Source organism: Equus przewalskii, chromosome 13 (genome assembly GCF_037783145.1).
Source record: "Equus przewalskii isolate Varuska chromosome 13, EquPr2, whole genome shotgun sequence".
NCBI lineage: Eukaryota > Metazoa > Chordata > Mammalia > Perissodactyla > Equidae > Equus > Equus przewalskii.
The window spans coordinates 1,409,730-1,434,830 of record NC_091843.1 but is presented as its reverse complement, the minus strand read 5'-3'; the positions used below and the strand labels follow the sequence as shown (position 1 = coordinate 1,434,830).

The 25,101-nt window shown below is 52.4% G+C and overlaps 1 protein-coding gene across 2 annotated transcripts in view; it reads right to left on the bottom strand.

The window, feature by feature from the left end:
* The window catches only part of RASGEF1C (RasGEF domain family member 1C), an 84,178-nt gene extending 59,637 nt beyond the window's left edge, over positions 1-24,541 (bottom strand). The window contains exon 1 of one of the 2 annotated variants that reach the window (XM_070570065.1): positions 24,301-24,541. The gene's annotated coding sequence lies outside the window, so the exon portion shown is untranslated. The remainder of the gene's footprint in view (positions 1-24,300) is intronic. The other variant, XM_070570064.1, reaches the window with a different exon arrangement.
* Between the last annotated feature and the right edge of the window lie 560 nt (positions 24,542-25,101).

Sequence of the window (25,101 nt, the reverse complement as noted above, 5' to 3'; positions counted from 1 at the left end):
TCCCTCAGGGTCCTAGGCTTACAGGGCCCATGCAATGTCCTGTGGGACTGCTTGTGGGCTGGGTATGAAAGAGCAGAGGGAAGATTTTTAAAATAGATTTTTCCACCCTCTTTGAGCAATAAGAGAGACCTTTCCTGCTCCTTGAGGCAGAACCAGAGGGTTTCTCCTGGAGCTCTCTGTTGGTGCTGATGTCCCTTCTGGCCTTCGGGCTGCGCTGAGCACAGGCTGGGGACCACCCAGTGGAGGAAAAATGGGAGACCCACTGCCAGTTCAGTGGTTCTTCAAATCCTGACTTTCTTCCCTAATCTGCCTGCTATTATTTAGTTTTTGAAGTCTTTAAATTGCTGCTCTGTGTATCTGTCAGATTTTAAGCTGCCTTCAGCGGGCAAGATAGAGTGAGTATGTCCTAAAACCATAATGCTGGGGCTTATATTTTATTTTGTAATTTTATTCTTTTTAAAAATCAATAATGTTTGTTTTCACTGCATTCATTTTTATGGTTACTTTCTATTTATGGGAAGTGATCCTGGGGATTTCGGTAGGAATGTAAAATTTCATTACAAAATATGTTCATCTTAATAAATGAATTGACTTTATGAAAGACTACATCAGACCCTCCAGACCTCTCTGCCTGCCTGCTGTGCCCCAATCACGCCGTCTGCACCCCACTCAGAGGCAGGTCTGCATGGCTCCCCCACTGCAGAACACCCTTCCGTTCCCCTGGAAGGCCAGCTGCAGTGTCCCCTCCTGGAAGCAACCTTCAAAAATGCAGTCGACAGGGGGCCGGAGCCATTGCACCTGGAGGTGCCGTGAGAGGCGGTGAGTGAGGAAGGGTCCTCTGAGCAGCTGGGGTTACAGCCGGAGGCCTGCTGAGGGCCAGTCCTCTGGGAGAGGGGGAGGCAGGCAGATGTGAGTGGCGAGGGTGTGTGTGCGCTCCTCCCTGAGCCTCAGTTTACCCCCATGCACAACTGGGCAGATAAGGCCCTAGAAACATGAAGAGGTTGTGTACGGATGTGCCCAGCCCAGCGCTGGGACCTGGTCAGCACCACCACCAGCGACATGACACGCCTGGGCCCCTCCCGAAAGTCCTTCTCATGGCCCGTGAGGTCCCACCGATGAGGCTCCAGGTCCACCCTCTGGCCTCGTCCCCAGTTCTCCCCTTGCACATGCCATGCTCAGTCCTGCCTCGGGGCTCTGTGCCTGCTGTTCTCCCACCGTGGACGCCCTTCCTCCAGGCCTTCACGGCTGCCTCCCTCTCATCCTCTATCACAGCCTTCCCTGAGCACTGGTCCACACAGCACTTGCTGCCCCTCTCCACCCTGACCTCATTGCGTGTCCCTGTGGCATCTGTCTGAGTCTGAAGTCTCATGTGCCTCATTACGTGTCTGTCTCCTCTCCTCCCCATAGAACTGTGAGCTCCCCTGGGGCCCGGCTTGTCTATGCTGCTCATGGCTGCTCCCCCAGCAGCTGGAACAGGGCTCAGTCAACACTTGCTGGATCAATGAATGAAGGACAGTCAGAGGGAGGTGACTGGATGCAGCAGCAGACAGAGGAGAGCAGAAGACATGCTCTGGGAGCCTGGCCAGCAGCCCAGGCTGATGGTGATGACCAGGCTGCCCCCAGGTGGCAGTTGGAGGGGAGGAGCATGGCCTGTTTTGAGAGGGGAAACGAGTGTCTCATTTACTGCAGAGAATGAATACCAGTCTCCTGTGAAAACACACGCCATTGAGACGCATGAGGGGCCCAGGGTGCAGGCGCTAAGTGTCCCTCAGCCCCCAGCCAAGAGGCAGCCCTGCCTGCCTCGCCCCTGCCGGGCGCCCCTCCGGCCTGCTTGCCCCCTCCTGTCACTGCCTGAAGCCAGCCGCCTGGCCGCAGGGCCCTCTGCTGTCACACCTTGCGATGGCTCCTGCAGCCGCAGCCCTCCAGCGGCCTGTTCCCTCATCCCCACCCCACACTGGGCTGCCTGGACCCTCCCCGCCCTGGGTCCCGGCCGCCGGCCCCCCGCTCTGGGCCCTGCGCGCCGAGCGCTAGGCCCGCCACCCCCGCCAGAACCCCAGTGTCCGCAGGAGCCACCGCCCCTCGGACAGACCCTCGCGGCGCCTCGGCGGGGCGGGCAGTGGGCAAAACAACCGTCTGCTTTCTCCCTGCGGCCTCTGGGAGTTGTTCCCGAGGGTGGTTCGGGAGACCGCGGGGCCTCGGACCCGCCCCGGGGGCGTGCGGCCGCCATCCCGCCTGCTGGCGTGGGACAGCCCCCCGCTGCCTGGGCCGGCTGGCGCCTCTGCGAAGCGGGGCTCCAGGCCGCTCTCCGGGCCCCTGCCCACCCCTCCACCCTGCCCACTGTGCCTGAAGGTGGACCGAGGAGGACCAGTGTGGCCACTTTCTCTGTCACAAGAGACACTGAGGCCCCCATCATGCCCAGACAGCCGGGGGTCTCCCGGGCCTGCTCCCCCTCCTCCCCTCAGGCATGAAGTGTCCCCTGCCTGCTGCTGGCCCTCCACTGCCACGTGTCCTGCCCTGGCCTCTGGTCGGGCCCAGACCAGGCCCTGGCCTGGTGCGCCTGCAGCTGTGCTGGTCAGGGCCCAGGGTCACCCAGCTAACGAAGTGGGGTCTGGAGGGGCAGGGCCCGGGAGTCAGGACAGAGTCACGGCTGCACAGACATCACCCCCTGGGTCCTTTCCTTCCAGCTAGAGAAGGCTCTCAAGGGTCTGGAACATCTTAAAGGACAGAGAAAGAATTTCATTTCTCCTCTGAATCTGGAAATCTGGGGGAACAAGTTAAAAAGTGGTACAGCTTCCTGTTAGCAGTGACCTGTGAGTGGGATCCACAGGTGAGGGGCTGGACACGTGGGGCAGTCCCAGAGAGCCGGCGCCGAGGCCAGGCAGCTAGCTGCAGCGCTCCAGCCGCCGCCCCCCCACGATGGCAGGCGAGAGCCGCCATGAGCCTTGGGGCCTGTGACACCCAGCACGACCGCTTCTCTGAAAAGAACTCCCAGAAGCAAGAAGCTGCTTTCAGGACTTCTCGTTCTTGCTGTAGGAGGGGGCTCTCACAGCGGGACTCGAGATGCGTCATCTCTTTTCTGGGAAGAAGAGGGGAAGATGAAGTCATCAGCGTTACAACGAAACAAAGAAACATACTGTTTCTGTCTGCTCTCTCAGAGACCTCCAGCGGACAGAGAAAAGGCCTTTGTCAGAAAGGCTGGGAGCACGTGTGTGCGCGTCTGAACCCTCGGCCGCGCTGCACTTGGAATTCTGGGCTCAGTCCCGGCCTCTGGGACGGTGGGGCCCTCGCCCAGCCAACCCCTGGGTGGTGTGCGCACACACGGCTGCAGATCTGGGCCCCTCGTGAAAGGGGCCCCCGAAAAGCAGTTTTGTCATTATCTGTGCTTCACAGAAGGGGAAACTGAGGCTTGGAGAGAGGGCCTGACCTAGCTGGAACGTGGTGGGGACAGGAGGGCCCCCACCCTTCTGGGGACTCCAACTGATCATTAGGCTTTTATTATCTTCTGAAAATGGGTCCAGGGTGGGCCTGCAGCAGACACTGATTCTGATTTGGGAGGGTCTCCACGCAGGGGCCCCAGGCAGGCTGCGTGGGGAAAGGCCAAGGCTGGATGGTGGGCTACTCACACCTCAGGCCCGGAGGCTGCCCGCTGCACAGGGTCAACCCTGGGGACCAAGGCAGTGCGAGGCCTCCAGCCGCTGTCCTGAGAGACAGGCAAGGAGAGTGCCAGAACTGGGTCCTGTGCAAGGCCACTTGGCCACGGCCACCTCTGCAGAGGTGGCGAGCCCTTACCTCTGAGGCTGAGACCTCCCACCACCAGGGGAAGGGCCGTCCTGGTCAGCTGTGGGCCCTGGACATCTGCCCCGCCCTCAGCACCTGGGGGAGGCCAGCAGGCACCAGAGGAGCTGCCGGAAAATGTGGATGCCTGGGCCTCACCCCGGCTTCTCATCAGCCCGGGCGGTTCCAGTGCTCAGCCCAGCCAGGTCTTTCATCAGAAGAAGGAGTCTCTGATTTGGGGACCCACAGACCTGCTCCACCGCCTGCCCAGGAGCCCCTGGGCAAGTCCCTTCCCCCTCAGAGCTTCTGATAAAGTGGACACAGGGCTCCACGTCACACGGGTGGGTGGAGGGCACAGGTGTGAACCAGTCACTGTGCACGATGCCCAGTCCAGATGCCACCGACACACATGCACCTGAAGGGGAACACGCGAATGGTAAGAGAGCACAACAGCGCCCTGGAAATAGGGGCGGCAGGGCCCCCACAGGTTCGCCACACCTTCCAGTGGGAGCAGGGGCGATAGTGAGGCAGTAAGAGTGAACACAAGAACAGTGGGAAGCGAGTCACCGCGTCAGCAGTGCTGCCCTGCTCAGCCATCATGTGGATTCACTCAGTCCTCGCCCACCTGCCATGCGGCTGCTCTCACTCGCCTGTTTGACGTGAGGCCACTGTGGCTGAGGGCCTCACCCCTGCAGTGCGGGGCGCTGGGGAGCCAGGCACGGTGAAGGTGTCTCCCAGAGCCCCGCTCGGTTTCTCCTTGTCCCTGCTGGCCCTGGGCCCCCATGGCAGCTTGTGGAGGCCCCCGGGGTGCTGGGGAGCGAGGACACCCACCAGGAAGAGAAGCCTTTGCAGGGCTGGGGACACCTGCATGCCAGGTACCAGCAGGGTGATGCAGGGGGGGCTCCCCTGGGCACACCTGCCCTGGACAGGCCCCTGGGTCCCTCCAAGAGCCCAGCCTCAGGCTCAGGACCTTCGGGACACAAAACTCATTTTGGTGTTTGTCAGATGAGCCACTACAGGGTGACTTTCAGGACCTGACTCCTCTGCACAGCTATTCACTTCATCATGTTCCTGACGTCAATTCACATTTCAGGATTAGCATCATCCTTACCGATAACAACTGTGAACTCACGGGTCTAACGTGCTGTGTGCTTTTTACAATGCATTAAAATAAACACCCTCAACACATGATGACGACTGAACAGGGGACAAGGCAGTGTTGTGCTCAGTCCTCAGCCCAGCCTGAAGACGCAGCCTTGCTGGCTCCTGAGGACACACGGCTGTCGGGGCTCGGATTTCCAGACCTCCTGCCTTGGGGTCTCCAAAGCCAATCAGGTTGCCTCCTCGACCTGACCGAGACCGCAGGAGGCCACGCTCCTGGGCCCCCGCTGGCCACCCCTCTGCGCGGGGGGTCCTTGAGGCGGAGGCTGCGCAGGCCACGCTCTCCCCGCAGCCCGCCCCTCCCTGCGGGCTGAATCTTGCAAGACTGGCCTGAGCGGTTGTCAATCCTGTCATCAGGACAATGACTTCTGGGCTCTGCAAGGACTAGTGGGCTGGCCCAGGAGCCACCTGTCACACTTCCCAGACCTGCCAGGACGCAGCAGGGAGGAATAGCCACCTGTGCAGACTGCCCCTGCTTGGGTGTCAGGGGGCCCTGGCTTTCCCAGGCTAACACTTTTCTTCAGAAAAGATTCAGCCTACAGATGCCATGAAAACACCGCTGTGCTGGCGACTGCAGCTCTCAGGCTGGCAGAGGCCAGTCCTGCCTGCAGGCCTTCCCGGCCCCACCTGAGTCACCCTGGCCTCCTGAAGGAAGGGACTACAGACAAGAGGGGCTTCCAGGAATGGCAATTTTGCCAGCACTTGGGGGCCCAGGTGGGGGGCGGCCCTCAGAGTGAGCAGGAGGGACTAGGTGAGGGGCAGGGAGGGGGAGGCTGGCCTGAGGGCCACAGAGCAACTGGCACTACTTCCAGAAACATCCACCCTGGGAAAGAATGAACTTGGGGCCATTTGCACAGCAGGTGCAATCCTGTCCCTCTCTGGGCCGCCCCCACCCAGTGCAGGGGCTGGCCTGTCTTGGTCACTGATTATTCAAGCTGAATTCACTGAGGGCTTATGCTCTGCCCAGCCAGCAGCTTCCCCAAGGAAGCGGGCTGTTAGCTGGCTCCACTTCTAGCCTCCTCTCGGCTCCAGCAGGCTGGGGAAGGCCCTCAGAGGAGTGTCTGCATGACCCTTCTGGCCAGGCCGCTCCAGTACATGGACGGAGCGACGCAGGGGTAGCAAGTGCTGGCGTGCCAGAGGGAGATCGGGTTGGCCTCCTGGTCCCACGCCAAGACTTGGCCCTGCTGCAGCTGCCCAAGGTCACAGGCCTCTGTGACTTCTGCCTGCCCAGCATCTGTTCTTCTTTCTTTTGTCAACAGAGCCCATTTTGTCCTCCTTCTCTTGCCTGTAGTAGGAGGGCACATGGCCCTGGTGTCCACTTACAGTAGGAATTGCCTCGGCCTATGATGGTTTGGGATGGGCATGTGATCCAGGCCCAGCCACTAAGTGAATTCCATCCCCTCTTTGGGATAGATTCATGGGTAGGCATGTCACCTGAGTGGGCCCCCAGACTCGGTTCTGGGGACATTTGTTTGAACTGTCAGAGCAGAGACTCCCTCTTTCTGCTCAGGTCAAGGAAAGGATAGGAGGTAAGTGTGAAGCTGCTGTGGGCCTTCTTGAGAAGGGAGCCCACATGGAGAAAGCAGAGCCAAGATGCAGAGAGGTTAAGACCATGTCCTAGATCCAGCCATGCCTGAAGTCCACTCCTGAGCTTTTCATTTACAGATACAAATACATTCTCTTTTTGTGCTTAAGTCGGATTGAGCTGAGTTTCTGTACTTGCAGTAAAAAGAACTGTAATTCCCCAGGCTCTGGAGACAGGCCTGTTTCTCAAGTACACCATCATCAGCAGGCAGGAGCTATACGGAATCAGCTGTGGGCTGTGAGGAGTGCATTGGCTTTACACGCAGGACGTGGGCTTGGGCCCTGGCTGTGAGACCCTAGGGAGCTCACTCTCCCTCTCACATTCTCACAAAGCGGACCTAATGGCCCAGCTCTCAGGCTCATGTGCGGAGGTGACACAAGGGCAGGAAGGACCAGCCGTGGGAAGGACATCCTGGGAATGGAGGAGGGTGTGTATGGAGGGGGCAGCAAGTGCCAAGGCCCGGAGGAGGGAGCAAGCCGAGAAGAGCACGGCCACTGTGGCTGGAGGGGGTGGTGAGGACCCTTGCCCTGGGGCACGGGGTTGGGAGGAGGGGACTTTGGTCCCAGGGTTGTGCGGTGGCCCTGGAGGGTCTCTGACTGCTGGAGAAGGGTGGAGGGGGAGTCACGGGTGTGGAATGAGCTGGAATCGGGGTGGAGGGAAATGGCTGCATTCTGGACAGTTTGGGAAGGTGACACCCACAGGCCATGTTTGGATGGCAGAGGGATCGCTGATGAAAAGGACACTAGGTTTGCATTTGACCACCTGGGTGACTTGACTGAGACCAGGGTGACTGTAGCGGGAAGAGGATGGTGGGGTGGGGGGACGCGGGAGCAGAGGGGGAAGCTCGGGGAGGGGGTCTTGGAAGCCCAGAGCAGGGTGGTGCAGGAGGCAAGGGCTGATCAGCGCACCAAGTGTGCAGACAGGGCAGGAGGAGGAGCGTGAGGCACAGCGAGCCCGCGGGCAATGCCCCGAGATTTGAGGACCCTCCAGAGCAACTTGTGGATGGCATGACAGCAGAAGCCAGCCTGGGTCAACAACCCTGACCTTAGCAATTACTCTGAGACCCTGTCCAGGCAGAGCACAAACATCACCAGCACCTGCTGAGAGGCTGCGGGCCCGGAGTGCCCAGCGACAGGGGCTGCTCCAGCACAGTGCAGTCCTCCCTTCACTAGAGCACCGCACAGCTGTCGGGGGCACAGGAGACCTTGAGAAGAATGTGAGGGGCTGACCCGGTGGCCAAGTGGTTAAGTTCGCACAGTCCGCTTTGGTGGCCCGGGAGTTGTGCATTCGGATCCTGGGTGCGAACCTACACACCGCTCATCAGGCCGTGCTGTGGTGGCGTCCCACATAGAAGAACTAGAAGGACTTACAACTAGGATATACAACTGTGTACTGGGGCTTTGGCGGGGGGAATAAGAGGAAGAGTGGTAACAGATGTTGGCTCAGGGCCAATCTTCCGCACCAAAAAAGCATACTTAAAAAAAAAAAAAGAATTCAAGGTTTCATGAATTGGATGGAAAAATTCCATCTTTAAAAAAAAGAATGTGAGCTACAGAGTGAGAAAAGCCAGTTATACTTCAGGCCGTGCTGAGTACAAATTCATCTTTGCAAAAGAGAAGTATACCCCCACACCCCCAGAGAAAAAGTCCCCCATGTTCAATGACGAGAGAGGCTAGTGAGTTGTCCTAGTTTCCTCTTTACCCCTTTCTGCATTTCTGACTTTTTTTCTCCAATGAGCTTGTATTACTTTACAGAGAAGCTTCAAGGGGTTTTCATTTTGGGAAAAGAAGAATGGAAAGACAGAGAGAGAGCAGACAGATGAGGTGCAGGGTGGCACCGCAGGCAGGGCAGGAGCTCCAGGTCCCGGGCGGGCATGGGGAGGAGGCAGCCTGCTGGAGCTGCCCTGCCCGCCGGCCGATTCCACTGACAGGCAGTGGACACAGTCTTCTCTCTGCAGCCACTGATTAGTCTGCGGAGGTAACAACAGCAAGAAGTATGCAGGGAGCATCTGCGTTTAACCAAAAGCAGGGCTGCTGGACTCCAAGTCACCCGTCCAGGCAGAGGCCGGCGCACAGGCGGGCCCAGAGTTGAGCTGCAAGGCCCAAAGCGGTCAGAAGATCAGCTGCCCTGACGGGGTTCCGACTGGCAGGCGCACTTTGCAGTCTGCAGAGTCCTTGCACAGACGCCGCTGCTCCGAGTCCCAGCCCCCGCCCACAGGCTCAGGGAGCTAAGCCCCCACCCCAGGCTGGCCACGAGGGGGCAGTCTCGGACCCGGCTGCTGCCCTAGGGACGGCCAAGCCCACTCCCTGGGGCAGGGCCCGGGGGTCCTCAGCTTCTCTTTCGGCCTTAGCTGTTCCTTGTTTGTGTCATTGGTTTGTTTAGCTCCGTCCTGAAGCACAGCCAGCGTCCTGAAGCACACACAGTTGAGGTGTGTGGCGAGGCGCGTTCTCCCAAAGGAAACACCCCCGTGCCACTAGCACCCAGGTTGAGGAACAGCACAGTTCCAGCTCCCCAGAAGTCCTGCCTGAGCCCTTCACAGGCATTAACACTTAACTTCAACTGGAAAGAAAAATGAACAGGGATCAGCACATAGGAAACCACCGCTGTCAAAACCAAGCCTGAGACGCACAGCGCCCAGAGGGATATGCACACCAAGTGCAGGAAAGAGGTGACAGGAGAGGCCCCACATGCCCACCTGTGTGGCCACGGTGGGCTGCACACCCAGCTCGGGGCCCTGCTCTGCGCCCCCATCGCTGGCGATCAGGAGGCGGCCACGTGGTGACGCACCAGGCCCGCTTGGCCTCAGTCCCACCCCATATCTACACAAAGGAATCAAGAACATGGTAACTACAGGGGTAAATATAAAGGCTTTTTTCTTTCCATTTAAATATCTTTAAAATACAATTGAGTATTTAAAGCAAAAAATAATGTAGTATGGGGTTTGTAAATACAGGGAAAAAAAATGTATGACAACACTAGCGCTGTTATAGGTTGGATTGTTCCCCTCCAGACAGACATGCTGAAGTCCTAATCCCCATATCTCAGAATGCGATGTCCTTTGGAAATAGTTACTATAGATGTAATTAGTTAAGATGAGGTCACACTAAAAGAGGAGGGCCCCTAGTCCAATACAACTGGTGTTCTCATAGGAAGGTGACTGCTTGAAGACACAGACGCACTGGGAAAGCATCACGTGCCAATGAAGGCAGAGCCTGGAGCTGCAAGCTGAGGGGCGTCAAAGACATCTAGTAAACCACCAGAAGCTGGGAAGAGGCAAGGAAGGATTTCCTAGTGGTTTCAGAGGAAGCTTGGCCCTGAGACACCTTGATTTGGGACTTCTATCCTGTGAGAGAATAAATTTCTGTTGTTTTAAGCCATGTCAGTTTGTGGTACTTCGTTCTGCAGCCCCAGGAAAGAAGTACAAGCACAAAGGCTGAGGGGAGAATGGAAGTACACTAGCAGAAGGTCCTCACACCACAGTACTTGAGGTTCGACTGGGGTAAGTTAAGATGCGCTGGGAAGAATTCTACAATGGCCCCAGATTCCCACTCCTGGTGTACACACCTTGTATAATCCCCTCTCTTTGATTTTGGGTGGGATCTGTGAATATGATGGATGGCAGTCCTGTGATTACTTATGTTATATGGCAAAGGTGAAGGGAGTTTTGTAAATTTAATTAAGGCCCTTAATCAGTCGACTTTGAGGTAATCAAGAAGGAGATGATCCTGACCTAATCAGGTGAGCCCTTGAAAGGAAGGTCTAGAGCTCAGAGACTCACATCAGAGGCTCCCTGATGTCACTGAAAAAGCGAGCCACTGTGAGCCCCACAGCTGCAAGGAGATGAATTCTGCACCATCCACATGAGCGGGGAAGGGGCCCTAAGCCTCGGATGAGATGCCAGCCCCAGCCTTGTGAGGCTCTGAGGGGAGGACCCAGTTAAGCTGTGCCTGGAACCTGACTCATGGAAACTCTAAAATAATAAATGTGTGTTGTCTTATGCTTCCAAGATTGTTTTAATGGCATCAACAGCAAAATAGTACAATGTATATTGTGACACCTAAGCCAAGTAATACAATAACAAAGAGATATAGCTAACAAGTCAACAAAGGGAATAAAATGGGATCATTAAAAAATACACAATTAATCCAAAAGAAGTCAGAAAAATACGATAAAATGATGAAAGAACATAGGAAACAAATAAAAAATAAATAGCAAGATGATTGATTTAAATCCAATAATTTCAACAACCACGTTATATGTAAATGGTTTAAAAAACCCAATGAAAAGGCAGAGATTTTCAGACTGATAAATAAGCAAGAACCACATAGACGCTATCTAAAGAACTTCTTTTTAAATAAAAAGACAAAAACAGGGGAAAAGCAAAAGGGTGAGAAAAGGAAAGCAAGCTGGTATTTCTATATTATTATCAGACAATAGATTTCAGAGCAAACAATATTACAATAGATAAAGAGAGCCATTTCATAATGACAAAGGGGTCGATTTATCAAGAGGACATAACCATACTAAACATGTACTCACCTAATTACACAACCTAATGAAGAAAGAGCAGAGAGAACTCTGAGGAGAAGCAAATTCACAACTGTAGTTGAGGTTTTAACACCCTCTACTCAATAATGGACAGAACAAGCAGAGAGGAAATCAGGAAGGATGCTGAGCACTTGAATAACACACCAATCAACTAAACCTGACTGATGTTTATAGAACCCTTCATACAAGACAGCAGAATACACATTCGTTTCAAATGCACATTCAACAAGATAGACCATATTCTGGGCCGTAAAACAAGTCTCAGTAAATTTAAAAGGCTTCAAGTCACAGAAGGTATGTTCTTTGACCATGAAGGAATTAAATTAGATATCATTAGCAAAGCTATCTGGAAAATCCCCCAATATTTGGAAACTAAATAATACACTTGTAAATAACTTGTGGCAGAAAGAAAAAATAATAAAGGACTTAAAAAATATTGTGATCTGAATAAAAAAGAAAATACAACATATCAAAATATGTGGGATGCAGCTAACGTGGTACTTAGAGGAAATTTTACAGCAGTAAATGCCTGTATTAGAAAAAAAAAGATCTTAAATCATATACTCACATCAATGATCTCAGCTTCTACCTTAAGAAACTAGAACAAGAAGAACAAATGAAACCCAAAGTAAGCAGAAGAAAATAATAATATTCAGAGCAGAAATCAATGTGGTACAACAGAAAAATAACAGAGAAAAACAATGAAACAAAAATCTGGTTCTCTGAGAAGACTGAAAATTTTAATAAACTGCCAGTCAGATTAATCAGGAGAAAAGGGAGAATACACAAATCACCAATGTCACAAATGAGAGAGGTGACATTGGTACAAGTTCTAAAGATATCAAAAGGATAACGAGGAAATATCATTAATGACTATATGCCAATCAGTTGATGACGTAGATGAGATGGAAAATTTTCCTGAAAGATACAAACAACCAAATCCCACAAAAGAAGAAACAGATAACCTGTAGCTATCAAAGAAATTGAAATTATAGTTACAAACTCCCCATCAGGAGTAAGACAAGAATGCCTGTCTCCACCACTGCTATGCGACACAGTATCGGAAGTCCTAGCCAGAGCAATTGGGCGAGAAAAATACCTAAAAGGCACTAAATTAAAAGGGGATAATAAAACTCTCTCTATTCACAGATGACATGATCCCATACATACAAAACTGCAAAGAAGCCACACACAAAAAAACTGCTAGAACTAATAAACAAATTCAGTAAGGTTTCAGGGTATAAAATCAAGACACACAAATCAGTTTTTCTCCTATACACCAGCAATTAACACTCTTAAAGGGAAATTAAGAGAACAATATAATTTACAATAGCATCCAAATGAAGAAAATATTATAGAATTTAACCAAGAACAAATTTCACCAAGAAGGTGAAAGCTCCTACACTGAAAACCACCAAATATTGTTGAAAGGAAATGAGAGAAAATCTAAATAAGAGGAGAGACGAAAACAAGGTGTGGTACGGCCACACGACGCGAATCCCGCTCAGCAGTGAAACTATGGATACACAAGAACAGGGACGTGCTTTCAAACAGTTAAGCTGAGTGACAGCAGCTGGGTGGATGTATTTACTGTCCTGATTGTGGTGATGGTCTGAGTGTTTACATATGTCATGAGTGCTCACTGCATGTCAATTACACATGTTTAAAAAATGTTTATAAAATATGATACTTGATATGGTTATTGGAAAACATTTAAGCACGTTTTCAACTTTTCAATTGTAATTTTTATGAACTATAAATACAGATCAATTATTTCTGACGAAAACTTAACATTCAAACTGAGATGTGCTGTAAGCACAAAATGTGCATCTGATTTTGAAGACAGTGTGGAAGAGGAATGTAAAGCCATCACTAGTAACTTGTATATTGATCACATGTTGCAATGATAATATTTTGGATATATTGGGTTAAATAAAATATATTATTAATCTCAATTTCACCTTTTGAAATGTGGCTACAAGAAAATTTTAAGTTATTCACAGGGCTCCATGATGTTTCTGCAGGACAGAGCGGTTCCAGATGGAACTGGCTGGTTAGGGGAAGTGTGGGGACAGACAAACAAGATCAATGACACCAGAAGGACACAAATGGCCAAACTCACAACATAGGACACTATATAGACAAATGTCCCCGTTTTTCTAACAAATCAATGGAATGAAGACCAAAAAAACCGGAAGAAGGACTATTTTAGAATAAAAGACACTTAAGAGTTATGAAATCAAATGCAATGATGCAATGTGTGGAACTTGCTGAGATCTTGATTTGAACAAATCAACTATAAAAAGATATTTTGAAGTAATTGGGGCATCTGATAATGGACTGGCTATTAGACACCATTAAGAAATTATGATTGGTTTCATTAGGCGTGTCAATGGCGTGATGCTTAGGCATATAAAACCCCTCTCAGTTCAGAGACGCACTGAGAATCATGGTGGGAGACGACAGCGCGTGCTCTAAGAAGCCAACAGGCTGGGTGTGCAGAGAAATGAAGACGGGCTGGGAGCTGATGGCCGTGGGAGCTGGGAGATGAGTAAATGTAGTTCATGTTCATCCTATTCTTTGCATGTTTATGTTTTTGAAAATTTCCATAAGCAAAAGTTAAGAAAAAAAAGAGGAAAGTCGTGACCATCTCCTTGGAAGACCCTCCAGCCCGGGCGCTTTGTGACCTTGGTCTGACCTCCCTGCTTTCGGAGGGTTGGACCACTGAGGCTTCCCCCTGTCGGGTGGGGGACGAAGCTGGCAGCAGGAAGAGTGGCGTCTCTCCGAGTGCAGCACCGCTGATCGTGTTTGTTTCGTGCAATGTGCGCCCAGCAGCGACCCTGCTCAGGAACTGGTTAGGGCGCAATAACCTGATGGTTCCTCCTGCTCACGCCTGCTGTTTGCAAAATATAAGCACATTTCCCCAGCAAACCTTTCAGAACTGCAGCATGCAGACACTTAAAGTCCTTTTCATCATCCGAAGTGCTAACACAATTTGGCTGCGATCATGCAGAAACATCTGTTTTCAAACTGCAGGCCACAAGGGGCCTGCAATTCACCCGCCCCTGGGAGCAACTGTCACACACTGTCATCTCAGTCTCTTTCACCCTTCCCACATCCCCTTGCACGTGTTATTCTTAAGGGGCTTGTCAGAACAGCTTGGTTGTCAGAACTACTGAGCTGGGGGAAGCCCCTGCAGTGGTCAGGACAGCGGCACCTCCCGGGTGACTGATGGGTATCGCAGTTAAACACTAAAGGACTGGAGAGTTTGACATTTTCACGGACTATGTCACAAGTGGGTGGCACTTCCCTAGAGGGCCTCCGAAGGCTGGTCAACCTTCTCTGAGGAACAGACCCAGCGACTCCCTCCGCTCTACCTGCCTGCGCTGGGTGTGGGTGTGTGCGTGTACAGGGCGAGCCCAGCCGCTCCTGTGTCTCAGAGCGGCCCTGCCCTCCCGGCCCCTCCGCCTGCCTCTCTCGTGCTCCAGGTCTGCCGAGGGCTGACAGGGAAACTGGGAAGTGGCTGGTGAAGAAGGCCTGAGCCCTCCCGCACACCGTGCGCTGCGCCCCCAGCCTGGGTACAGGACAGTGGCCGCAGAGAGGCCCAGCGCCTGTCCGCCAGGAGGCAGAGAAGGGGCTTGGAGCCGCCAGGGCCTCATGCTGGGACCTGGATCCTTGCTCCTCCCACCCCTCCTTCCCTCCCACCTACATTTTGCCTGACTCCTGTCTGACTGTCCAGAGCAGCTGGGGCATGGCCTTCTCCCAGCAGCATCGCTTTAGCTGACCCTGGCTGTCGCCCTCCCTCACCCAGGCGTGAGCTCGGGGACACCCTGGGCCCGCAGCAGGCCTGCTGTAGAGAGGTGCCTGGTGCCCACGTGGTCTGATGAACCCAGCGGTCTCCACAGTGGGGACTGTGTCCCCAGAGTGCAGAACAATTCCTCGGGAAGATTATGAGAAGAAAATATGAGAAAGCCTTTTAACATCTGAGCATTCACTGAAGGCGATTTTATTGTGTAGTATGTGCTATATAAAGAGACTACGTGTAACATAAAAGCCATGAAATAGGATATCAAATTAGACGCCCGGAGGCTCTCCACCCAGGCAGGCAGTGCAACAGCAGCAGTCCCTCCATTTTGTCCACCTGTCCGTCCTCCCAGCCACCCCACTTCCAGCATTCCCATTATCTGGAATTTTAAAACAATTCATGAAGAAATATTGTATCAACCTCGTACAACTCAACAGCAAAAAACCAAACAATCCAATTAAAAAACGGGTGGAAGATCTGAATGACATTTTCCGAAAGAAGACATACAAATGGCCAACAGGCACATGAAAAGATGCTCACTACCAGCAGTCATCAGGGAAATGCAAATCAAAATTACAGGCACCGCCTCACACGTGTTAGAATGGCTATCATCAACAAGACTAGAAACAACGAGTATTGACAAGGATGTGGAGAAAAGGGAACCCTTATGCACCGTCGGTGGGAATGCAAACTGGTGCAGCCACCATGGAAAACAGTATGACGGTTCCTCAAAAAATTAAAAATAGAAACACCATATGATCCAGCAATCCCACTTCTAGGTATTTATCCAGAGAAAATGAAAACACTAACTTGAAAAGACATCTGCAGCCCCATGTTCACTGCAGCGTTATTCACAGTAGCCAAGACGTGGAAGCAACCCAAGTGCCCACCGATGGCTAAGTGGATAAAGAAGATGTGATGTGCATATACCATGGAATATTACTCAGCAATACAAAATGACATCGTGCCATCTGTGACAACATGGATGGACCAGGAGGGCATTATGCTTAGTGAAATAAGTCAGACAGAATATGACAAATACCATGTGATCTCACTTATGCGTGGAATGTTAAAAAAAGCAAAACAAACTCATACAGAGAACAGGTTGGTGGCTGCCAGAGGCTGGGGGATTGGCGAAATTGGGTGCAGGGGGTCAAAAGGTACAAACTTCCAGTTACAAAATAAATAAGTCCTGGAGATCTAATGTACAGCATGGTGACTATAGTCAACAACACTGCATTACACATTTGAAAGTTGTTAAAAGAGTAAATCTAAAAAGAAAAAAATATTTAATCTCAGAAATATGTATCCCTAAAAAATATACTGTATAGTTTGTTTGCTTTTAAGTTTTATAAAAATGGTGTCATTCTGTATCCCGTACTCTATGACTTGATTTTTTCACTTCACATGATGTTTCTAAGAGTCTGCTGTCTGACGGCCCATTATATGAGTGTTCCATAATTTCTTCGTCCATTTTCCTGCCAGTGTACCCTGGCTGGCTGCAGTTGGAGCAGGATTCCTAGTGCGTGCATGCACGGTTCTCTTGGGGACATGTCAGGCATGAAACTGGTCCTTCGCAGGATTCGCTGCAAGTATTCAACTTGACTGGATTATTCTCAGTGGTTTTGCACACTGGTTGGACCAGTTTACACCCCGGTACATAGATTAGAAGGGTTTCTATTCATCCCCAGCCTCTTCAGCATTTGTCATGACCTCATACATGAGTTTTGCTAATTCAATGAGGTGCAATGGTATTTCTTTCTTAAATATTTGATAGAATCCACCAGGGAAGCCATTTGGGCCTGACGTTTAATAAAACGTCCCAGAAAATATTCTGGGAAGGTTTTAATTATAAAATCGATTTCTTTAACAGAAATAGTATTGTTCAGATTTTCTATTTCTTCTTGTGTCAAGTTTGGTAAGTTATGTCTCTCAAGGCATTTGCCCTTTTTATCAAATGTATTAGTATAAAGTTCTTCATTAAAACCCTTTATCCTTTTAATGTCTGTGGGATACAGGTAACCTGTGTTGTCTCTTGGTCAGTCTTCCCAGGAATGTATCGATTTTACTAATCTTTTCAAAGGGATTTTTCTCAGTTGTTTGTCTTCTCTTCTACTTACCCCCATTCCCATGGGATGATGTTTATAAACAGCTTGGGCACCCTGCCTGATGGATGGCAAACACTCAGAGAGGCACTCCCGGCTGAGCCCAGCCCAGGCCTGAGGCTGGGTGGCGCTCCCCACGTCTGTTGGGTGGTCAGACGGACCGACTGGTGGGCGGCTGAGCAGAGAGTGGAGGCCCCATCAGGACAGAAGGAGAGCGCAGCCCTGCCACCTGAAAACAGCCCGGACGGCAAACAGCTCTGACCACGGGCCACACGGACCGCGTGCCAAGGCCTACGCTGGTGGGGCCTGTGAAGTCCCCTTGCTCCCCTGAGCTCTGTCTGCTCATCTCTAAAGTAGATGGAAGTTACTCTGAGACTCACCTGAGGCCACAGGTACAGTCACCGTGCCTGTGCAGGTGCTTCCACCACCACAGTGGGAATGGCCATTTTGTTATTATTTAGCCAGACTTGGGCACTTCTGAATGCTGTCTGGATTTGAAAACAAGCAAATGAGCAATTTACTGGCCAAATAAATCAAGCAAATATCTCCTCTGCAGGGGCAATACTTAGCGGATTCCAAGAGGCTGCGCTCCTTCTGGTCCCTGGGGAGATCCGTTGCATGCAAAGCAGGAGTTTGCCAGTTAGGAGGATCCCGGCACGGGGTGCAGAGGCCTTTCACCGGCAACCCTGGAGCTTGTTTTAGTTTTATTTGAAAAGAATAACACTGAGGCTTCCTGCCCCCAAATTCATGGGCCTTTAACAGGTTAGTCCCTAAGACTGCGTGGCTGAATGGACGCCCACTCTGCGCCAGACACCAACATTACAGGCCCTGTGTGGTGTCTGAAGCCCAGAGAGATCTTGCAGTGTAGGAGCAGTCACCCAGCGAGGAAGTGGTGGCTTTGAACCTGGCCTCGGCGACCTGGCACCTTCTGCCACTTCTGGTGCCCTGAGGACTCTTGGGGGCCTGCAAGAAATGGGTGTGATGGGCGCCTTTGCTGAAAGAAGAAGCCCCTGAGGCTGAGCCGGGCCCACAAGGCCAGGACCAGAGGCCAGGGGAGCGGGAGGCAGCCCTGGGAGGGCTCAGTGACAGTGACAGGAAGGGAACTGGGAAGGATGCCTGGAGGGTGGGAAAGGAAACTGAGGCGGGAGCCCAACAGTACCACAGGACATCCCAGTAAAGCCATCAGCCCCAGGGCCCAGCCTCTCCTCCCAACACCCCCTTCCCACACGGCTGCTGGCAGATGCCCTGGCCCCCAGGAGGGCACAGGACGGGGAGGTGGAAGGTAGGGGGTACGTCACTTCCCGGAGACGCATCACAGTCTGTAATTTTAAAACAACTTTGACCTAAAACACTTAGCCCGAACTGAGTTTTGAGGTAAAAGCCTAACAAATCCAGATTATGGGAAAAAATTGACATAGAGCCTTCAAAACAGTGAATGTCAGGAGACAGGAATAGAAATGTGGAGCGACTGTTGTAGATTAAAAGAGTCTGAAAGACACAATAAACTAGTGCAATGCTTGACCACGGACTGGATCCTGGACCCAAAGAAGGCTCGAAGGGCACTACTGGGGCAGCTGGGGCCGTCGAGTAAGGACCAGGCAGGAGGAAGTGCGTCTGCGTGACGGCCAGGCTCCTCAGTGAGCACGGTGTTGTGCAGGAGCGTGCCTGCTCCGTGGGGCGCTGCAGGTTTGGGGAGGCATAACTCTGGCAGCTGACCCTGAAGTGGCTCAGCCGCGATGACGAGTGCAAGATGCAGCGAGCTCTGCAAAACGAGAGCAAGTGTCGGGCTGGGTTGGAGAGTGCCCCAATCTGCGTGAAACTCCCTAAGTAGAAGTTTGGGACACCTCCAGGTCCCACAGATAATGGCAGCTTCCTCAGTGCAAACCTCTCCATACAGATTGACCAAGGAAGCAAACACGGCCACCCACACCAGGCTGAGGGCAGGGCCAGGAGACAGGCTGCCGCTGCCTGAAACTGGTGTGAATGAGGCAAGAAGACCCAGCCTGCAGAGCCTGATCCAGAGCCCCTGGCACGGAGCTCAGGCAGAAACCAGGAGACAGAGGAGCGAGGACCGCCCAGGCCAAGAACTCAGACTAAACAGCACCAGGAGAAAGGCTGGGGAGATTCTGAGAGCAGGGCTGAGACGGGGCGTGGGGAGGGAGCGCCAGGTAGTGGGGAATTGACAGGGCACAGAAAGTGTACGGGCCAAGGCGGCTGTCTCAGAGAGGCCCTGCCTCTGGGGCACGTGGCTGAGAAGTGCAGGTCTTTAGAGGGTTGGTGGTAAATGGACAGGAAGAAGGAGCATGGAAACCCAAGGTCCTGCAGAAGCAAAAATGAATGGTAAACTCAAGACAAGCACTCCGGGCACTGAGGACTCCCGGATTAAGGGCTCCGCACTTCTCTAAGCCAACAGAAGAGGGCACTCTTGAACCAAGAAACCTGCCATTACCCAAATCCCCAACTCCCGCCTACCGTCCTCCGTTATCACCAGTCCAGGCAAACATAAAGGCATTTCTAAGCCAACAGACGACGACAGACAATAGCCACACAAAACCAATTTAAGGAGCTGACAGCCATTCTCCTCGCAAACCACTTCACAGGGCACCGTAGCTCGAATCGCCTTCAGAAAGCGTGCTGAGACATCTGAAGTATAAATTACAAGACTCAGAAGAGAAACGGACAAAAAAACTAGGTAAATGTGAAATAGAGTTGCCCAAACTCAGGAAAGAAAATGAAGATGACAAAGTCATCTCAGAAATGAATACTGAACCAGAAGCTCTCTTAGGGAGGACAAATTTGACTGAGAACTCAGTGATGCTCACTGAGGAAATGAAGGACAGCTACCACACAACAAAACGGACAAAAAGACCGCAGTGAAGAGAATCACAGAGAAAGTGACAGATATAGAGGCCAGGCAAAAAAGATCCAGCATACAGACATATTATTGTAATCCCTGAAGAAGAAAAACAAAATAACTAACATTTAAAATTATTATCCAAGAAAACTTTCTGGAAATAAAAGAAGGCGTGAATCTGCATATTCAAAGGGCCCCCGTGACTCTGAGAAAATTGATACTGAAGATCAACTCCAAGACATTTCCTAGTAAAATGATTAGACTTCAAAGATAAAGAAAAAAAAAAAACCCTTTGGAGCTCCAGGGAAAATGATCAAGTCACATACAAAGGAAAGAAAAGCAGTTTCTATCAGACTTCTTGAGAACAACACGTAAGCATTATAACCCAGGACCGGCTGGTGGCGCAGTGGTTAAGTGTGCATGTTCTGCTTCTCAGTGGCCCAGGGTTCGCTGGTTTGGATCCCGTGTGCGGACATGGCACTGCTTGGCACACCATGCTGTGGCAGGTGTCCCATGTATACAGTAGAGGAAGATGGGCATGGACGTTAGCTCAGGGCTAGGCTTCCTCAGCAAAAAGAGGAGGATTGGCAGCAGATGTTAGCTCAGGGCTAATCTTTCTCAAAAAAAAAAAAAAAAAAAAAGCACTACAACCTAGAGCAACATTTTAACAAATTCAAGGAAAGAAAGTGTGAGTCAGGATTTTATAACCAGCCAAGCTACCCTGCAGGTGTCAAGGGTGCAGAACAATTTCAACACGAAAGAGACCAGGGATGCCAAACTCACAAGCCCTTCTTGAAGAACCACAGAAGCCAAGCTTCATCAAACCAAGGGATGACTGGGGAAACTAGCAAAAATAAATATTAGCAAACAGAATCTAATAGCACTGTGGCGGACACACTCTAGGGCACCGACAATCCCTGTCTCCTGGTATTCTCTGCCTTGAGTGTGGCTGGACCCTCTGACTTTCCTCTAACCAACAGACTATGGCACAGCTGAGGGGATGTCACTTCTGTGACTCTGCACATAAGACTCTGACTTGCCGGCAGATTTACTCTAGAGACTCTCTTTGCTGGCCCGATGGAGCAAGAGGCCATGCTGGGGAAGCCCACCTGGCAAGGAACTGCAGGTGGTCCCTAGGAACTGTGGGTGGCCTCCAGAAGCTGTGGGCAGACTCCAGTTAACCACCAGCAAAACACTCAAGCTCTCAGTCCTGTAACCACAAACAAATGAATGCTGCCAACAACCACATGAGTGGAAAAGTGAATCCATTCCTAGTTGAGCCTCTAGATGAGGACTCAGTCCTGGCCAACACCAGCAGGAACCCAGCTAAGCCACGCCCAGACTTCAGATCCACCGAAACTATGAGATAATAAATGTGTGTTGTTTTAAGCTACTAAGTTTATGGTAACTTGTTACGCAGCAATAGATAGCTAATACAATCACATTAAAATATATCATGCCCAAGTGGTTTCTATTTCAGGAATGCAAGGATGGCTTAATATTCACATTAATACATTTTGTGTCTTATTGTTTGCCTCACTCTCATCCTGGACCTGACATTAGGAAATCCATTAATATGATTCATCTTACTGATAGTGATAAGGAGAAATATCATATAATTATCTCCATATACGGCTTCAACAAAAATTGACACCCATTTCTGATTTTAAGAAACTACCCAATAAAACAGGAATTAATGGATACTTCCATAACTATAAATAAATAAAGTCTCTCCATCTTAAAGTCAGCATCTTTCTTAACGGGAGAAGTACTAGAGGCCTTTTCACTAAGGTCAGAAGCAAGGTAAGGATGCCCATTATAGCCAATATTTAATGTTGAGTTGGAGGTATTTAGCCAATTTGACAAGAGAAAGGAATTAGACGCATAAAAATCAGTAAAGAAGCAAAACTATTTCACTATTCAGATGACAGAATACCTGAGCTATCTAAATCACTTTATCATTTTATCTAAATGATAACACTAACAACAAAATTAATTTAGTGAGGTAGATAGATATAAAATACATACACAAAACAATAACCAGTTAAAAGATATAATGGAAGAAAAAACATTACTAATAGTAACAAACAAGGTAAAACACTCATGAATAAACTTAACGAGAAGTGTGAGGAAAACTTCAAAATGCTCCTGAAGGTTGTCCTGATAAATGAAAGACCAAGTAGTCTTGACCACATAGAAAGACATTGCTTGTTTTTGGGTAAGATGACTCGACTTCATAATCATGTCAATTATCCTGAAATTGTATACAAATTTAATATGATTCCAACAAAAGATACAAGCAATACACTGGGATAGCCAGGAAACCCCTAAAATAAAAAGCCATGGAAGGGTGACTTGCCCAACCAGATATTCAAACACAATGACACCAACGGAACAATGAGCACATCTAGTACCTGGATACCCGTTTCTGAAACCCACGCCCACTAAAAGGCACCAAGGTTTCTTGGAGAAATGGCTGACTGCAGGTCTGGGTCAAATTACAAGCGAGAGCAGCACCAACGCTCAAATGCTTATGGGAACACGTCAAAAGGATGCAGAGACCAACCCGAGACCCAGTCTGAGGCCCAGCCCGAGACCCAGCAGCATCTCCTCTGATCTCTGCAGACTCTGCGCTGGGCACAGCGAGGTCCGAGAGCTGCACAGGCGCACCAGGGAGCGGGGCAGTGCTGAGCCCAAACCAGGCTCCCTGTCCACCACAGCTGACAACTCGACCACCCAGAGGAGACCCTGCCCTCCTCATGTGCCTGGCCCTGCCAGGGTGGAGGCCTCCGTGTGGCTGCAGCCCTAGCGAGTGGACTCCACATCTGGCATCCACTGGGCTCCTCCTCAAAACTCTCTCTCCATCACCTCATCAGCACCTGGTCCAGGTGCCCGCAGCTCTGCCTGGCCAACTCCAGCGACCTCCTCTCTGATCCTCTCCTGCTCCCTGAGTCCTCTCCACCTGCCTCGGGGGCATCCTTTCAACACGCAACTCTAAACCCTCCAGCGACTGCCCACTACACTCTGAAGAAAATCCAAACCCCAGAGCTCCCCTCACAGGCTCTGTTCCAGCTCCTCCTATCCACCCTCTGTGCCTGCCTAAGGGACCTGGCACCTGCTGCTCCCTCAGATCCTTCCTGTGGGCTCTGCTCTTCTGTTCACATCACAGCCACCTCACTGCAGGCGGCCAGGCTAAGGCTCTGCCCACCCCAGTCTCCCTCCGCCCCCATCACCCCGTTTTCTTTTCTCCTGAGCACTTACCCTCTGCCACACCCTGTTTCCCTCTGATTAGTCGTTCAGCTTCCCTCTCTGGCATCTGCTTGTAAGCACTTACTGGGGCAGGGAGCAGACAGTACACAGTAGGTGGGCAATTAATGCTCTAGGTGAGTGAGTGGACACTTCCAGGACTCCCCTGGTCCCCTGGCACTGTGGCTGGAGTATGGCTTTTGGAGCCAGCCCCACCATGGTTGGAACTCCAGCTTTGCCACTTCGTGGTCCTGAGACCTTGAAGAAGTCCCGTCATCTCTCTAAGCCTCAGTTACTTCAACTGAAAGAGGGGGGCACGGCACCTGCCCGGCAGATAAATCTTCCCAGGGCCCTTGTCCGGCTCCTGAAGCTCAGCAGAACCTCTGCCTCAGGGCCCAGGAGGCAGGAGGGCGGGGGCTGGGCGAGCCCCTCACCACCGCAAGCTGCCAGGTCTGTCTGTCCCATACCGCCCCCCTCGCTGAGCGTGGGGCACGGTCAGACCATCCCCTCCTCCCCTCCAGGCCTCCCTTGCTCCACCTGAGCACAGAGCGGAGTGGACTAAGGGTCCCCTGACCCTGTCCGCTGTCACTGCGTGAGGGCCACGCCCAGGTCCCCGAGCTGACCCCACCGTCCCTGCAGGCTCTCTGATGGAAGCACTGATCCTGTCGTCCCTCCGATCCCAGCTTCAGAGCCCACAGCACCCTCTTCCCCACGGACAAGGCCCTTTCCCTTCTTCACAAGCACGGGGCAGGTCAGCCTTGCTGTTCCCGCTTCACAGACCGGGAAACTGAGGTGCAGCGCGGGCTGGAGGCCTCGGGTCCAGGCGGGCTTCTCCTGCCACCTGAGCGGCTGAAGAGGCTTGCTCCTGGCGCCGAGCGGAGCGGCGGGGGACGCGGGCACAGCGGGTCTCCCGCCACCGCGGCCGGCGGTGCCTCTCCGCGTGTCCCCTCCGCGCCCGCCCGGCGCACGCCCCGGACACCCCTGCCCGCCGCGCGCCCTGACCCCGCACCTGCGCCCCGCGCGCCCCAAACATCCCCCGCCCGCCGCGCGCCCTGTCCCCGCACCTGCGCCCCGCGCGCCCCGGACATCTCCCGCCCGCCGCGCGCCGGATCCCCGCACCTGCGCCCCGCGCGCCCCAGACATACCCCGCCCGCCGCGCGCCCTGTCCCCGCGCGTCCCCGCACCTGCGCCCCGCGCGCCCGCAGCCCCGCGCCCCACTCACCGGTCCCTGCGCGCCTGCACCCCGGCCGGCCCCCGGGCAGCGTCGCCGCCGCGCCCGCCGTGCTCTGGCCCGGCCCGGAGAGCGCGGCGCCCCCTCGCGGCCTCCCGGGGAGCGCGGCGGGCGGGGCGGCGGGGCCGCTGTCGTTCTCGGCTCCTCTCCAGGCCGTAGGGCCGCGGCCAGGCGGCCAGCTGTGCATTCAGGGCCCCCGCCGGCTGGCTCGCCTCCCGCCCCGTGGCGGGGACCCCCTCAAGTACCGCACGCTGCCCCTCTTCGCGCGGCTCCTGCCGGTCGCTGCGCCCGAACTGCCCGCCGACGCCCTCGCCTGATCAACCGCTGGCACCCAGGACTCCCTTTCCTCAAGGCTGGGCACTGGGCCCTCCTCTTGGGCTCTCCTCCGTCTGCGACGGCCACTGAGCTGCGGTTTGGCTGTGTCCCTGAGTCCTGTGGGCACAAGGTGGGCATCAAGGGGGCGAGGAAGACTGGACCCCCAGCGCCCTCTGCGGGCAGGGCCGGAGGGAGGGGAGGACACCGCTTGAAGACACTGGGGTGCTAGGAGTGTAAAGGTGTGCCATTTCACGTTTAGAATGGGGGAGGGGCCTGAACAGGATCCAGGGACCTTCCTCAACTGGCCCTACCTGGATATTAGAAGTTCCCGGTTTGTCCCGGCATAGAGGTCAGGACATCTGTCCTCTGCTTCAATCAGGATCTGCCCTATAAGATGTAACAGGAAACCAAATCCAACCAGTTTAAGCAACAGTAATTTATTGGCTCATGAAGTATTAAAAATGCCAAGATATGCTG